Here is a 16,037-nt window from a genome sequence, read left to right on the forward strand (position 1 = left end):
AAAAGCCACACAATTTCTTTGTTGGCTCAGTACAAACTGATTAAGTTAACTTAATTGATTTTACAAATGAATGTGAATTGAACATAAAGTTAAGTTACCCCCTTCCACCCCATTCCCTAAAAAGAACCCATTTAGCTATTTTTAAGTAAGAAGTTGGAACACGCACACCTAAAAGTTTCATTGGATTTGTTACATTTTCATAATTTATATGGGCTAAAAATAAACTAATTTAGTTGAACAGTACTAAATTTAATTTGTTTAAATTCGACTTGTGTAAATTGTTTGCATCCACTTACCTTAAAAAAATGTAACTTACCTTAAATTCAATAAATAATTTTTTTCAGTGCAGGAAAAATCATTTTTTGAGTGCAATTGTATATATGTGCAAATTATAAAACTTTTATCCTGTAATGTGTAAAATACAGTATCAGTTTTGAGATGTTTAAGGGTACGTTTTGAGGGTGGGACACCAAACTCCTTAGGTCAGCATCTATCCAGCTTGTTGGTTTGGTGTGTTCTGCACGTCTATTGACTATCCCATGAGGATTTGGCATGTAATATTCTGCGTAGCTTGAAACTATGAAAACTATGGCTTTGCGTAGTAAATGCTGTTTCAGTTGAACACAGGTGCTGGAGATTAACAGTTGATTACAGAGCCGGCTTTATAGACAAATGAGCACGACAGTCACATTCGATTTATCGTTCAGTTCCGACTGTGTGGTAGCTGCGCTTGACAACAACACGAGACCTCAGGAATGCAACGATTATAGATTTTGATTGTACAATTATAGTCTGAGGAATAATCATAGTTTGGTTATCACGATTATTATGCATTCATTAATTTCAAAACACTATAGTTTAGAAAATCACATAAACTCCTTTATTTTAAAGTGCTATTTATTGCAGCTCAGTAACCAATTAATACAGCACAAAATAATAAATTGTGAAATAATAACAATAAAAAATAAAATAAAAAACAATAGTCCATTTGGATTTAAAATAAGGGAAAAAAAGTTTTGGCATTTAAACTTAAGTAATAATTTTACACAAAAGCAACAGAACAGTAAATAAATATATATAAAAAATAATTGTCTAATGAAAATCAAAGCTGCAGATATGTATTTCACTTTCAAAAAGAACAAAGTCTGCTAAACATTTTGATAACTATATTACAAGATTGTTTGGTATTTTCTTTTTTTTTTCTTTTTCTTTGGATAAGAAAAGTGTATATTCCATGCAAAGTATGAAGCTGATCGATCCAGTTCTTGTTACGTGACTGACAGTGCGCTCGCAGCAATTTCAACTAGGTTTCGCCTGGAAACCATAAGTTGCACCCCCTCAAGTGCTGCATGCGCATCGCTTCCAATATGCGCATGAAAGCTGCGCCCCTTTATTTGAAATGACGAATTTGCATGGACAAAAGACGCAAGATTTTAATGGCCCTTAGTTAATAGCCTCAGCAGTTAATCCTGTGTGCGTGGGTATTAGTCTAAGTGTACAAGCTCAGAAGTTTAAACTAGCGCACAGTTTGCTTAACGTAGTTGCTGCAGTTTTGTTATGCAGAAACGCAGTGTTGAAGCCTTTACAATTAATCAACCGTGACAAATTCAGTTAGTTTAATAATGAATTCAGTTAATTGTTGTATCCCTAATCAGGTTCAACGTACACTCAAATATTTTTGCTGCTTGTTCAAACTACGTATTTAAAATGAGCTGAAACAACACCATTCTGCTTAACAGAAAAAAAAGAAAAAAAATGAAAATACCAAACAATCTTGTAATATACTTATCAAAATGTTTAGCAGATTAGACAATTATTTTATGTTAAATCTACTTAAATTGTAAATGAAATTGTTAACTTGATTGATTTGCATTGAGGCGACATGAAGGAATTGTGGAACCCAACATTTTATACAGTGAACACAAAATATTTTTTGCTGCATTTTCAAACTGTTTATTTAAAAAAAAAAAGCTGAAACAACACAATTTTTGGGATTTTTGTGGGCACATTCTAACTATTTTATGTTCAATCCACTTAAATTTGTTATGTTTGTTAAATTAAATCGATTTGTTTTGGGCCAATATGAATGAATTGTGTGGAACCCTTTATTTCTTTTCTTTATTGCCGCATGTTACAGGAAGTTGTGACGATGACATAATTGTTAAACAAAACATACAAAGATATATCCACTTCAGGACCTGGTTTTCAAAAAATAGCAGTTTCATACCTCCACAATGCTGGTTTCTTCTGGTTGTAGCTGCTGTGTGAAAGTGTTGCGCATACAGCTAAATGCGTTTGTGGACCGGGTTGAAATGAGGGTGAATAAAATGAACTCACTTTTCCTGAAACAAGGCCACAGGTGTGGACTTTCAGTCTTGACACTTCTGTTTGTCTCCTTCTTGCCTGAACATGCTTTTGTGCATGTAAAAGGGCATTAAAATTGAATGCATCAGTCTTTGTATAGAAGATTGATGAAATGTCATTAGGTCATGCTTTGGTGGACGCACGTCATTGTTTCGCTTGCTTTTCAGACTGCCGCTGCCTTTTGTCTCTGCTTGACTGTATTTGGGCATCAGTGTCGATGTGTTTGCGTCAGACTTCAGGTGCGGCTGTGCTTTTCACCATAGAAGAAAGCACTCGACAGTGGAGAATGTGTGTTTAGACTGATCTTTACTGTTAAATGGGCCTCCAACACGTTTTTTTTACTTTCCCCATTTATGACTGGTTAAGTTTGCTTATTAATAAGAACACAACAGCTGCTTCATAGTTGATGACGACATGTTTGTGTTTCAATCACATCAATTATTTATTATTGTACAGTGCTTATTAGAGTAAAAATTTGTAAAATACAATAACATTTTAGTTTTTTTTTAGCTTAGATGCTTTACTTACACTCTAAAAAATTTGACCTTAAATTCACAGTAAATTACTGGCTAAAAATTGCATTACTTTCACAGTAAATTACTGTATGTAAATTCACAGTAAATTATTGTGAGGTAGTTCACAGTAATTTACTGTGGTTTTGTCACATTAAATTATTGTGAAATTACAACCATATATTGTAACTTTACAGTAGATAATAAAGTCCGTTACTGTAATTTCACAGTATTATCTTGTAGAATTAACTATATTTTAGTGTGAATTTGCAAAACGATTACTGTGATGTAGCAGTAGGTTGCAGTTTAAATACCTGATTTAACTGTAAAGTTACAGTTATATCCCGGATTACTGTAATTTAACAGTTTGGTGCTGTAAAATTTCAAAGCAATTTTAGGTCACACAAAAATGAAAATTCTATCTTGACTTACTCACCCTCAGGTTGTTCCAGCTCTTTTAAAAATGATTTTTTTTGTTAAACACAGGAATAAAAATATCAAATATTCCTCTTTGTGTCCAAACAACCTGAGGATGCGTAAATGACAACAGAATCTTCATTTTTGGGTGATCTGAAAAGACTCTAAAATCAAAATAAAAACAAACACACATACATTTTACAGATTTATTTAACAGCTTAATGACATCTGTGTAAACATTTCAGAAAGCTTTCAAAAGGTGAAGGTGAAGCCTCAAAAAATACTATAAGAACATATTAATAAAAAAATCTGACATCATATGTAGCATACATATAAAAAGCAGTGCTTCAGAGTGCGCTCTCTCTCTCTCATTTTATATATATATATATATATATATATATATATATATATATATATATATATATATATATATATATATATATATATATATATATATATATATATATATATATATATATACACATGAGAGAGAGATACAAAACTTCTTGCTAAATTAGGCAGTCGTCTATTCAAGGTCAGTCATTTTCCTGATAATTTTACACACTTGCTGGTTGATGTGTCTCTACTTCTTTGACTTCGTCTGTCTTCCATTTCCAAACTGGTGCCCAAAAAGCACCTATAAGCAAAAGGGCAGACAAACAGTTAGCTTTATACAAAACTACTGGGACACAACTGCTGCACTAGAGAGCAAAATTACTGTTAGCTCAGTTTGAACATGCTGACAATACTGTAGCTCAGTCAAACTGCAATCATTTAAACAAAAACATCTGAAAAACATTTCCATCACAAACACACAATCAAGAACAGTCCAACAACAAATAGTGGTTTTAATGACCTAGGCAGAGCATTTTAAAACAGTTGATTTGATTTACACCTTCTGTTTACAGACTATAATCTAATGCTGGGTTCACACTTATTGCAAAGTTAACACATGCATCACAGTACTTGCTCTTGAATACTAGCAGGGTGTTTCTTGCATCAAGCTAATTTTTCATGATTTAAATATTAGGAAAATTTTGCAAAAAAAACTTGATTGAAGTGATACAGCACTTGTGTTGTATTCATTTCAATCAAGTTTTTTGCAAATATTCCAAATATTTTTCAACGTTTTTTGAGTTTCACTTAATTTGTGCTGCCCAGTAAAAATTTCCCACTATTTATGCATTTGCAATGACTTGCATGTAATCCACTCACCTGAATAGGTAACTTCACATATGGTATAAGAGCCCCATCCTTTTAAAGACAGCTTCCCCTCTGGTCTCCAGCAAAGACAAACAAATTGTGTCTGCAACACGGCCCTTTATAACAAGGGGACAAGGGGAGTCATGACTTGTGCTCCTATACATTCCTTGTTTAACCCCCCAAAACAAGCCCTCAGTTACAATATTTCTTGTAGACATTACCTTAAATTCCAGAGTGCAAAAGGCATCTTCAGCATACTTCAGTTTCAGACCAGATCCAAAGTCAGTTGTGAAATCCAGGTGAGGTCCCATGACCACTCGACCCTCCGAGTCCAAGGAATAAGACTAAAAGGGGGAAAGAAGGACTAAATTAGAGGTGTTTGTGAATAATTAAATTTGTTTGTAGAAACAAAGTTGACATTCCATGCTCTGCCTATTAAAAAATAATAAAAATAAAAATAAAAACTATAGTTTAAAAAAATCTTTGTCTAATATTTACTACTACTGGAGGTACTGGTGGAACTTCTGGAAGAAGAAAAAGAGTTTGTACAAGAAACTGCTCACAACAAATCTGTGAAAAAGCTGACATTTAAAAATCTAATAAAAATGAGGAAGGCATCAACATTACCTTTAATAATCAAGCGAGGGGTGATTGGTAGCATCAGTGTTTCAACATCAATGGCTTTGGCTGCAAAAATATATGAATATAATAAGAGTAGAATAAGACTCAACCTAACACACGCACACACATACTCTATATATATATATATATATATATATATATATATATAGAGAGAGAGAGAGAGAGAGAGAGAGAGAGAGAGAGAGAGAGAGAGAGAGAGAGAGAGAGAGGTTTAGATTGTGATAATGCATTTAGGTTATATTTGTGTGCTCAGAATTTACACTCACCTCACACTTCAGCTATTATCAGGTACACCTGAACACCAAAAAATAAAATCTACAGTTAGTGACAATATACAATTAGTTCTCATTAGTAAATGTTAGCACTGCATTAACACCAGTGAGAAATATACAATATGTACTGTGTTAGTGTTAGTTTAAAAGAATACAACTGAATTGTATTATAAGCCTCATTTAATAAAACAGTTAAGACTTGTTTCATAATGAGTTTAGTTTATTTAACTAACTTAACGTTAACGTTACAGTGAACAAAATTAACGTACATGATGGTGACTAACCGTAACGTTAACTTAAGTGAAGGTCAGAGCTTACCTTAACTTTGGTAATTTCACCTTTACTTCAGTCTTGTACTGAAACAGAAAATGCAGTTAACAAGAAGTTAATTAAAGAAAATTCCCTTTCTTTTTTTCAGAAACTAACGTTAACGTTATGCTAATACCTCAGAAAACACTACAATCACCATCTGGCGTCGTTAATTTCTTGTTTTAAAAAAAGGCACGCTTAAACCCTGTACGTGCAAGTACAACTGAAGTACTTGAAGTAAATTCCTGTTAAATGACATGCACTATACAAAAATACACATACAACAATCATCAACGGACAAAAGTCATATTTTAACACTTACCGAGGATGAATCCGTTGGGTGAAGAGACGACGCAGGCGTTGTCTGTGGTGATGGCGCTTGTTTGCGGTCGAGTCGAGTCAGTTCTGTTAAAAGAATCGGCTCCTTTAAGTGAACAGTAAAGAGTCGAATTCGGCTCCTTTAAGTGAACAGTAAAGAGTCGAATTCGCCTGAAAACGATTATGTTTTGTATAATATTGTAAGACGCAAACATATAATTCATTAATATTTCATCATATTGCTTGGTTCGTGTACTACTTGTACACGAATTGCTTGTTGATGACTATGAGCTCATAAACACGTCTGATAAAATATTTGAATCTGATTCAATGTCACACGAGTCCTGAACCGAAGCAGTGCAAAAGTAATATATTGATTGAAATATAAAGTTAATTATTTTCTTCGCCATTCAAAATATTACATATCTCTGATTTTAACAATAAAAATAAAGTTCATTTGGAGTGTATTGAGAAATATTATTTTCTCCCAGGATTCATTTCGCACCAAGCTGCATCAAGCTGTAATGGTGGATGAGAAGGCACATAATATTATAAATATTGCTTGTAATATGTAATAAAATAAAGTTTTAACACTTTTTCATGCGAGAATGTAGTTCTTCCAAACTCAAATCTGTGGATTGTTAGTAAAGATTGTGTGTAATTTTAAGTGTGTTTTGCCGGTAGCAGAGATCTATGATCTCCAGGCGGTAACGGTGCTCATTACTCATGTATCCGCCGAGAGGCGCCTGTCTTCAGGCTAGACATTGGGACAATTGCCCCGTCTTCGATGGCTCTATATGCGTCCGAAAATGAAGTTTTAACTGTTTTTCATGCTAGAATGTAGTTGTTTAAAACTCTAATCTGTGGTTTATTTATATAGATAAAAAAAAAAAAAATATATATATATATATATATATATATATATATATATATATATATATATATATATATATATATATATATATATATATATATATATATATATATATATATAATTCTAAATTAAAGATTAGTGACCTCCTGGCGATGACAGGTGCCCAATACTCATGAAACCGTCTAAAGCAGACATTTACCCTGACATTGAAATAATTGTTGGCTGTTTAACAGTCTTTGGTTTCATTAATTAATTACTTTTTATTCCAGTTTATTATGTTTTGGCTAAGCACACAGTTGTTCATTAAATATTATTTCCTATTCTATGTTAACTGTATAAAATTAAATAAAGGTCCAGTACAACCAAAAATATGTTGGTAACCAAATCGTTTTGGGGGCTATAACATTCTGTTATTATCTGTTAAAAGTTCATTTGTATTAATTTCTACGTTGAATTAAAAAAGGTTTGAATTTCTATAACTAACGTGCAAAAGATATAGCCCTTTTCACAGTAATTTGCTGTAATCATGCTACCTGCCGTAATTTCACAATAAAATTATGAATACAACATATTACTGTGAATTTTTCAGTTAAATACTGTGAAGGGATACTAATGTAATTTACTGTGAAAAATTACAGTAACTTGTTGTGAAAACCTGGAAATTTTTTTACAGTGTAAATATAAAATGGCATTCATTTAAAGTTGTTCAAAATTTCAAATAAATGCTCAATATGCTCATTTTCAGAAATGTACATCTATAACTATAAAAGTTTTCCTCCAAAAAAAGCAGTATAACTGTTTAGAGCATTCATAATAATATTTAGTGCTGTCAACTGTATTATCACCAACAATTAGATGGTAAAATAGTTTGCATTTACATAATATATTTGTACATGTGTGCATGTTTATTTAAATAATAACACCAGTAGATATAAAACTAATGTATGCAAAACAAAATATTTATATTTACAGTGCTCAGCATAAATAAGTACACCCCTCACAAATCTATCTTTTGAATTCATATTTTTATTACACAATATTATATTTGTGCATATACATTAGATTAGTTAGTACTGAAGCCAAATCTGCAGCTTATCTAACAAAATAACTTACGATATCGGTCCAAAAACTAGTACACCCAAATTTATATATAATACAAAACAAAAACATTGAAAATTTTGTTTAGTCTGTTTGGTGACTAAAATATTATTTTAATAAATAAGTTTAATAAATCTGTTTTGGTTAAATGCAACAAAATCAATTGCCTATATTCACTGGGAAAAGGATAAAAATATTTATTTGCAAAATGGGGTGTTCTCAATTATGCTGAGCCTTGTATAATTATGTTTGTATTAAATATGAATAAGCATTTTAAATATATACAATGAATGTGTATATTAAAATAATTTATATATTTTTATTATTTTTGTAATATTTATATAAGGAATATATGTTGCATATACTGTACACATTTTGTAAATAAAAAATAATGAATCTTTGACTGCACAATTAAAAACATTTCCTTAAACAGCAAATTAACACATTGCTGTGATTTCTGAAGAACCATTGGACCCTGAATACTGCAATAATAAAATGTAAAGTGTAATAAATCATAACACACACACACACACACACACACACGCAAACTTATTTATTTTATTCCAACTAGTTGCCAAGGAAATATGTTTTATTTAGTTACTTAACTAAAATCATTGTCCATTAATTAATTAGTTATTAATAATTTAATTGTAACTAACCATTTAACATGCTTAAAATGACAAATTGTTTTAAAAGCTATGTAAACTAATTTTTTAAAAACACAACAAATCGACCAAAAATATATCTAAAACTAAAATAAAAAAAAGAAATGAATTTTATTTGTAATGTACTTTAAAAGGCAAAGAACAATAAAACAGTGAAGAAAACACTAAAACATAACAACAATAAACTAAATATAAACAACAAATTTACAATGACTTAGTTGACAAAGATGATCATCATAAATTAAAAAGCAATGCTAAAACAACGAGTCTAAAGAAGTTTCTGAAAAGAAGCGGCATTTCAGATGCTTATGGGCGATGAATTCCATAACTTAGGCACAGCGTACAAGAAAGAATTAGCGAGCAGGAGTTACCAGGTGTAATAAATTGCTAACCCGTGCACTGCTTTGTAGGTTAAAATCAGAGTCTTAAGTCAATACGTGACTTAACAGTAAGCCAATGGTGTTGCTGAACACAGGAGTAATATGATGGCGTGGAGATCAAAACCCATGCTGCAGAATTTTGCAAATAGTGTAATCTTTTGAGAGAACTCATTTGTCTTTTAAAGATAAAAAATATATATAAAAGGAAGCATTTTGAAGGATTCTGCTCTGAATTATTCCCAGCAATACTGTGATTATATACAAAATCGGCTTTATTCAGGTTCTTATAAAATATTTCTATAAATAATTTGTTATTGTTAGATAAATCTCATATCGTAGGTTGAAAACATAATAGAAACATGCGGTTAATGTATTCTTTAATTTTATTTGGTCTAGTAAGCTTTCTTGGCAATCATCAAGCAGTTGCCGACCAAAAAACCAAGAGAACTGCTAAGCAACAGCATAGCAACACCCTGGCAACAACAGCATTTCCGCATATTCTAGTTCTGTTTGCTCCATGAAGTTGCATCATTGTTTACACATCTCTGAGACTGCGAAGAATTAAATTATCTCAAGCAAGTCTGGAAAGGTCAGCGTCAAAAAATAAAAAATAAAAATCTCCTGAGCAGAAATATCTCATTCCAGAGACGTGGATTATATGCATTACGACCCGTGAGAAGTTCACAGTAGTTTCAGGCATTGTTTTTCTTCGCATTTGCTCGCTTGTGTCAGTGGAGTTTCGGAGGAGCGTTACACCCTTCTGGCACCGAGGCAGTTTTGATTGCTTTTGTGGAGAAGAGGAATTGAGTTCAGATGTCAAGAGCAGTGGCAAAATGACTGCCTTGTTTTTCTTCTCCGTCCGCGTTGTTTTGGTGGAGAGCCGACAAAAGGGCGCTTTGTCACGGAGAGCGGTATTGAAACATGGAGCCCAGACAAGGGAATGGCAGAGGTTCAGCAGCCCTTCTGAGCTCCAGCTCCCCCACATAAATCCTAGCAGCATTTGCTTTGCTGCTCTGTACTAGCAAAGAGATCTGTTTAATATGATGATTGAGTGTGGAAATTGTTTAAAATAATAATGTTGTTTTTTTTTTTTTTCTTTTGGTTTTGAAAAATGTTTGAAAATTTACTATTGCTCATAGATTATGTATTTTAATAGTTTAAGAATAATTTAATGTATTAATAATGTATTTAACTTATTAAAGAATTAGACAATCAATTATATTTAAATGTTCATCGGAGAATTGAGAAAAAAGAATCAAGTTTTCATTAAAATATTAAGCAGCACCACTATTTTCAACATAATACTAAGAAATGTTTCTTGTACATAAAAAATAAAAAAATTAAGGATCATGTGATGATTAATCTTTGAGTTATAGAAATAACTAACATGTTGAATGATATTTTTTGTATTTTGTAGATTGTAATGTTATGATTTGAATGTTTTTACTTGCAAAAATTATCTCCTCCAAATCCTCGGTTTGATTACATTTTCAATTCTAAAGTCACGGTTCGATTCTCAATTTAAAAAAGAAAAATTTGAAAGCACAAGCTATGCCATTTTAAGACTTTTATGAAACAATAATATCTGACCTTTGTGTGTTGCTCTGGAGGTCCAGCAATTTGTAGTCAGAGCTACTAAGGGAACACTAATTAAATGCCTAAAGTGGAGTTTTCTACCTATGAATTAGAGCTGCACAATTAACTGTAAAAAGATCACAATCTCGATTCGACCCCCTAGACGATCTTAATCCAGCATTTCTACGATTCTGTTAATCATATTTTCAAGTTCAGGAGAGAAGCAATGGTGGCCGCACAAATCTTCATATTGTTTTACATACATTTTTCAGCAACGTGGACACCTCCGAATGGTCTTGAAAGAGTCACATGCTGCATTTATGAGATGTAATTCACCTCAAAAATGTTTCATGTAATGTATTTGCGACTGCAAAATCACACAAGACGTGAGCTGACCGTCAGCTGCGCCTCTGAATGAAGTCTACTTTAGTGAACAGAACCTGCATATGCTGTTAATACAGGTTATAAAGTTGTAAATAACATTCAGTTTGTGGCACAGAGTGATCGTTTAAGAGCCGCGCGGGAAGTAAACTGCTCTTAGCAGTGAAAATGAAACCAAAAGCGCACAGTGTTGCCAGATGTAGCTGACTGATTCCAGCCCAAAAAGTATCCAAAACCTGCCGAAATGCAAATATACCAACCTAGTCATCTGTATTCATGTAAATCACGTCAGTGACAGATTTCAAGCCAGAAATTACAGATTGTAAACATATGACCTTAAACACAATAATTCAACATCAGAATTATCTTCAGCATTAATGACCAGGACAAATCTAAAGTCTGTTCAAGTCTATACAAAATTAAGCATTTTAACCAACAGTACAGCTTCACAAAGCCTATTGCTGTTTTACCACGTTTGAGAATGACAATAATATTTGTATTGTAACATTTATATAATATTTGTAACATTTGCCCACTCATATTTACCTTTATTTTACATCTACAGAATCGTAAGAAAATCGTGATCTTTATTTTAGGCATTCTCACTTTGTGTCTGAGATTACATCGCTGAGAGATGCAATCTCAGCTTGCATCAGAAAGGCTGCATCCAGATACTATTGTCCACACTGACGACTTCATTGAAAGAGGAGGGGGTTCAAGTTGTCGACTCGTCTCCTGCGTCTGGAGTTGCCATGCTATCTTTTGGCTGTTTGTTGTAGCTGTTAGTTTGATTCACAGCACATCAAGCGTGTTTTTTTTCTTGACCTGACATGGGGGCTAGGGTTGAGCTGATAGACGATGACGTCTATATGCCTATAGACAACATGATACTGAGCTGTCATCGCCGATCCTCCGCCCCGCCCCCGTCGCAAACCCACTCGCGAAAAATACACACTTAGGCCCTGTTTACACGAATACGTCTTAGTGTTAAAATGGCATATTATGGAAAATAATCCACTTCCACACCGTGTTTTACCAAGCATTTCTGAACAGTCCACTGAAAACGTACATTACGTGACCACACACACACACACTCACACATACTGTCATGCGATGAGCCTGAGCTCCAGAAGAGCAGTGCACGTTGAATATGAACTTGATATTTAATAAATCTTGTCTTTATCTAACGACTCTTCAGTCTTTTAAATCAATCAGGTAACGTGTCACAGCATCAGTACACTGCTTCAATCTTTCACTTTTACACTTGTACTTTGTAATTTTAGTGAAAACCTCAGATACTGTTGGTTGTGATTTTTACCGACCAACCTCCCGCGGAAAAAGTGATTGACAGGTGGTCCTTTGTGTGCAACTTATCTTTATTTATGATTTGTTTATGGGTACAACAAAGATCATGCGGGTCAGGTTGTTGAAACGGTAGGCTACAAATAATTAATTTGTTATGAATTAATTAATTATTCATAATGAATTAATTCACCTCCACCTATGGCGATGAAGGCATCGTCCATCGCAATGTTTCACATTAGACATCGTACAATGCCAAATTGGTCGACATCGCTCAACCCTAATGGGGCGTGGCAGCATTGATGATTCCGTTTTTGCTTCGATAATCGAGATTGAGCATTGTTTTCAATTTAAAATTGAGATCGTGACACCCATATGCTAAACATATTAATACCATTGATTTTGTCATTGTGTATGTTTTTTTTTTATACAATGTTATTTTTAGGAACTTGAATGGCACAGCTTATAAAAACCCAACAAGCAAAGCTTATTTCAGACACAGTATTTTATTATTATTATTTTTTTAATTATTAGCAGGCTGTGACATTTTTAATGGTTAAAATTCCATTTAATTTAAAACCATTAATTTTGTCTCTCTGGTTTGAGCTTGGTGAAATGTTTTTTGATTGGTTATTAATAATGTGTTAAGTGATTCAATAAGCCAAACTCACCTACTGCTGCCACATAAAAATACTGAATATTTTTATATCTAGCTCTTGAAAGGACTTTGGGTCCGAACATCACTTTTTATCTGTTCTTTTATAGATGTCTATTGCTTCTGGTGTCCAACATTTTTCAGAATATCTTGTTTGGCTTTCAACAGAAGAAATAAATTTGTTGTGAGAACATGTTTATTTATTGGTGAACTATCCTTTTAAAGGGCCCCTACCATGCAAGATCTAAATTTTGGAAGCTTTTTGGCCAAAAAATGTGTGTGAGAATAGACACAGCCACATAAGGGTGGTATAAACACATCAAGTGTTTTTTATTCGTCTTAAGTTTCCCAAAATTAAACCAGCATCCAAAACACAGCTGTTTGGAGGCCAACGGCACCATGACATACTGTAGCAGTGCAGTTACACACACCAATATCGATTGGCAGGCACATATTATCAGGCCTCAGTATTAATGTGTGTTATCATGTCCACAAGACATGCTGCGCAAAGAAAATGTGATTTTATGTTATTTTATAAAAAATATTTTATCATTTTTTTATTTATTTATTTTTATTATTATTATTATTATTTAAAATCTGTTTCATCTACACCTCAAGAAGTAGTACATTTTACACTTTATATTTTAAGACAGTGAAATTGTTATATAATTCATAACCACTCGAATCACCACGCTACATTGTGTCAGTACTACTATAAACAAGGGTGCTTCAATCACACAACAGGAGTCCTGATTTTTGGATAATTATTGCTCTTTACTTTGTACACCAGCTATAACGGATCTTCACACAGCAGGATATATTTACTTGTATAGTGGGCATCCTGGTATATTTGCAGTGAGTAGAAAAAAATAGTGCAACGTGAAGTATGTGTGCAGTGAACCAATGTAATGGCATTTGTGTGTGGCTCATTCATCTTTGCTGAAAGGCTGAAAAAACACAACAACTTCATCAAATATCTATTGGGGAAACTTTCTGTTTCAGTGTTAACTTTGACATCTGATGCTGGCTGTCCTAACACAGACATGCCCAAAATTTGGGTGGAAAGAACCAGCTCATTTGCATTTAAAGACACTGATACAAAACAGCTTAAATTTCTTCTCACCCAAATTTTTGACAAGGGTTTAATAAAGGATCTGACAGTTTTGTTTTTTTTTAGCTGAAACTTCACTGGCACATTCTGGAGATGCCAAAGACTTATTTTACATCATCTTAAAAGGGGCATAATGGGAGCCCTTTAATATTACACAGTCGCAGAACTCAGTTGCTGTTATGTTCTTTAGCAAAGCCCTCGACCTCTTATTACTCTGAGGTTGAATCATCGCTGTGTCTCTTCCTCTGATCTCTTCATTAACTCTATATAATTATCACCAGGGGCATCTCTGGAGACCTCCATGTTTTTGCATATTCAAGATTGATTAGCACTCAATTAAGTCCCCTGCTCCAACACAATTTCCATTCATGCACTTCTGCTTCATATTGAGCATCTGTGTAGCATCAGCAATGTGTGTCGGCACAGTGTGTCCACAGTTTTACACCTTAAAAAATGCATGGTTCCATGCAATTCCTTCATGTTGTCTCAACACTAATTGGTTATGTTAACTTAATTGTTTTTACAAATTGTAATGGATGGAACATAAAACAATTAAGTTGTCCCACAAAAAATAACAAAAAATGGTGGTTCAGCTCTTTTTAAATGAGCAGTTTGAACAAGTAGCAAAAACCTTTTTTGGAGTGTATTGGAGTGATATATAAACAAGTTTCTTTTAAAATAAATTCCTGATGTTGAAATATTATCCAAGTCCCAGTGATTTTTGCGGCCCTGTGATGTAAAAGTGCAGTTTACACTGATATTGATTCTTCCACAATACCCTCATTCACTATTCCCTACATTAGTGTTTTGCTGTTGGATAAATCCCTCTGACAGATTACATCTTAAACTTCTTGGTCGGACCCTGTGATAGTTATTTAACACTTAGGGCTTACTCACACTATGCTATTTGAACCGTGCCCAGGCCCGTTTCCCATATTGTTTGAGAAGTGTGAGTGCTCTGAATCAGGCTCAGGCACGCTTGGAAGAGGTGTGCCAAAGCACGGTACGCTTGTAGTGTGAGTGCAAAGCGCACCTGAGCCCGAAACTAAAGGCGAGATGTGACTTTTAGGAGACTGTTTCATATGCGTTTATAAATCATTCTTACTGTACAGTAAAAGCAAACTGTCATAGTTTATTTAAGACGCAAACCCCTCACTGCACGACAGCTGCACCTTTAGCAAACCTCCTAATTCCTGCAGCACGAGGACTTCATGATTGTTAATGAGCGTCAAAGTGGCTGATCTGTTCTGCGAAATTTTTGACTGCGTGTTACTGCATCCAGAAAGACTAAAACGATATAACTAAAAAATTCTCCACTGTGCTGAGCGAGAGCGCTTCTTACTGAACAGCGCGTCATTGATGACAGAAGCGCGCTCAGGCGCGAATGCAATGTAAGTGCGGACTGTCGAAGGAGACAGGAGCAGGGACAAGCGTTCAAGGCAACTGTACATAGTGTGAGTACACCTTCAGTGAGCTGTCTATTAGTAATGAAACCAAATTTTTTGATGATTGTCATAAATAAAATTGTTACTTAAAATAATATTTAGTTTTAAAACGTTCACAGATAGGATTTGGTTTTATATGGCAACCATCTTGTCCTCAGACGAAGAAATTCATTTGGCGCACAAACTAGGACTGCACAACATATCGCAAGATATGCAATGTTGAGTCTGATATATAGTTAAACAGGAACCACAGAATTGTATTTATATGGAATATATATGATTTATACCAAAAAAAGTTTTTCTTACATAGAATTTTTTGTAGTTTTTACTCCAAATATCTAAATTTCAAAGCAAAAACAAGACTATTTTACTTTACAGGCAGATAATTTTACTCGTTTAAAGAAAAAGCTCTTAGTTTGATTTATTCCTTCTCAAGTAAAAAAATATATAAATTTTGATCTAAGAAGGTTTAGATATTTGGACTAGAAACGAGACAAAGCATAGAAAAAAAGTA

General features: G+C 33.5%; 1 long non-coding RNA gene across 2 annotated transcripts; it reads right to left on the bottom strand.

The window, feature by feature from the left end:
• Window positions 1–3,809: 3,809 nt before the first annotated feature.
• Window positions 3,810–5,518, bottom strand: LOC147831972 (uncharacterized). Of its 2 annotated transcripts, none has more exons than XR_015520460.1 (5): window positions 5,405–5,518; window positions 5,124–5,177; window positions 4,718–4,840; window positions 4,509–4,612; window positions 3,810–3,930 (listed from the first exon to the last, which is right to left on the bottom strand). It is a non-coding gene; the product is annotated as an uncharacterized LOC147831972 (long non-coding RNA). The 2 variants fall into 2 exon arrangements; XR_015520459.2 differs by having other exon boundaries at window positions 5,124–5,183; window positions 5,405–5,493.
• Window positions 5,519–16,037: the final 10,519 nt, after the last annotated feature.

Source organism: Danio rerio, chromosome 21, assembly GCF_052040795.2.
Source record: "Danio rerio strain M-AB ecotype USA chromosome 21, GRCz13ab, whole genome shotgun sequence".
Classification (NCBI taxonomy): domain Eukaryota; kingdom Metazoa; phylum Chordata; class Actinopteri; order Cypriniformes; family Danionidae; genus Danio; species Danio rerio.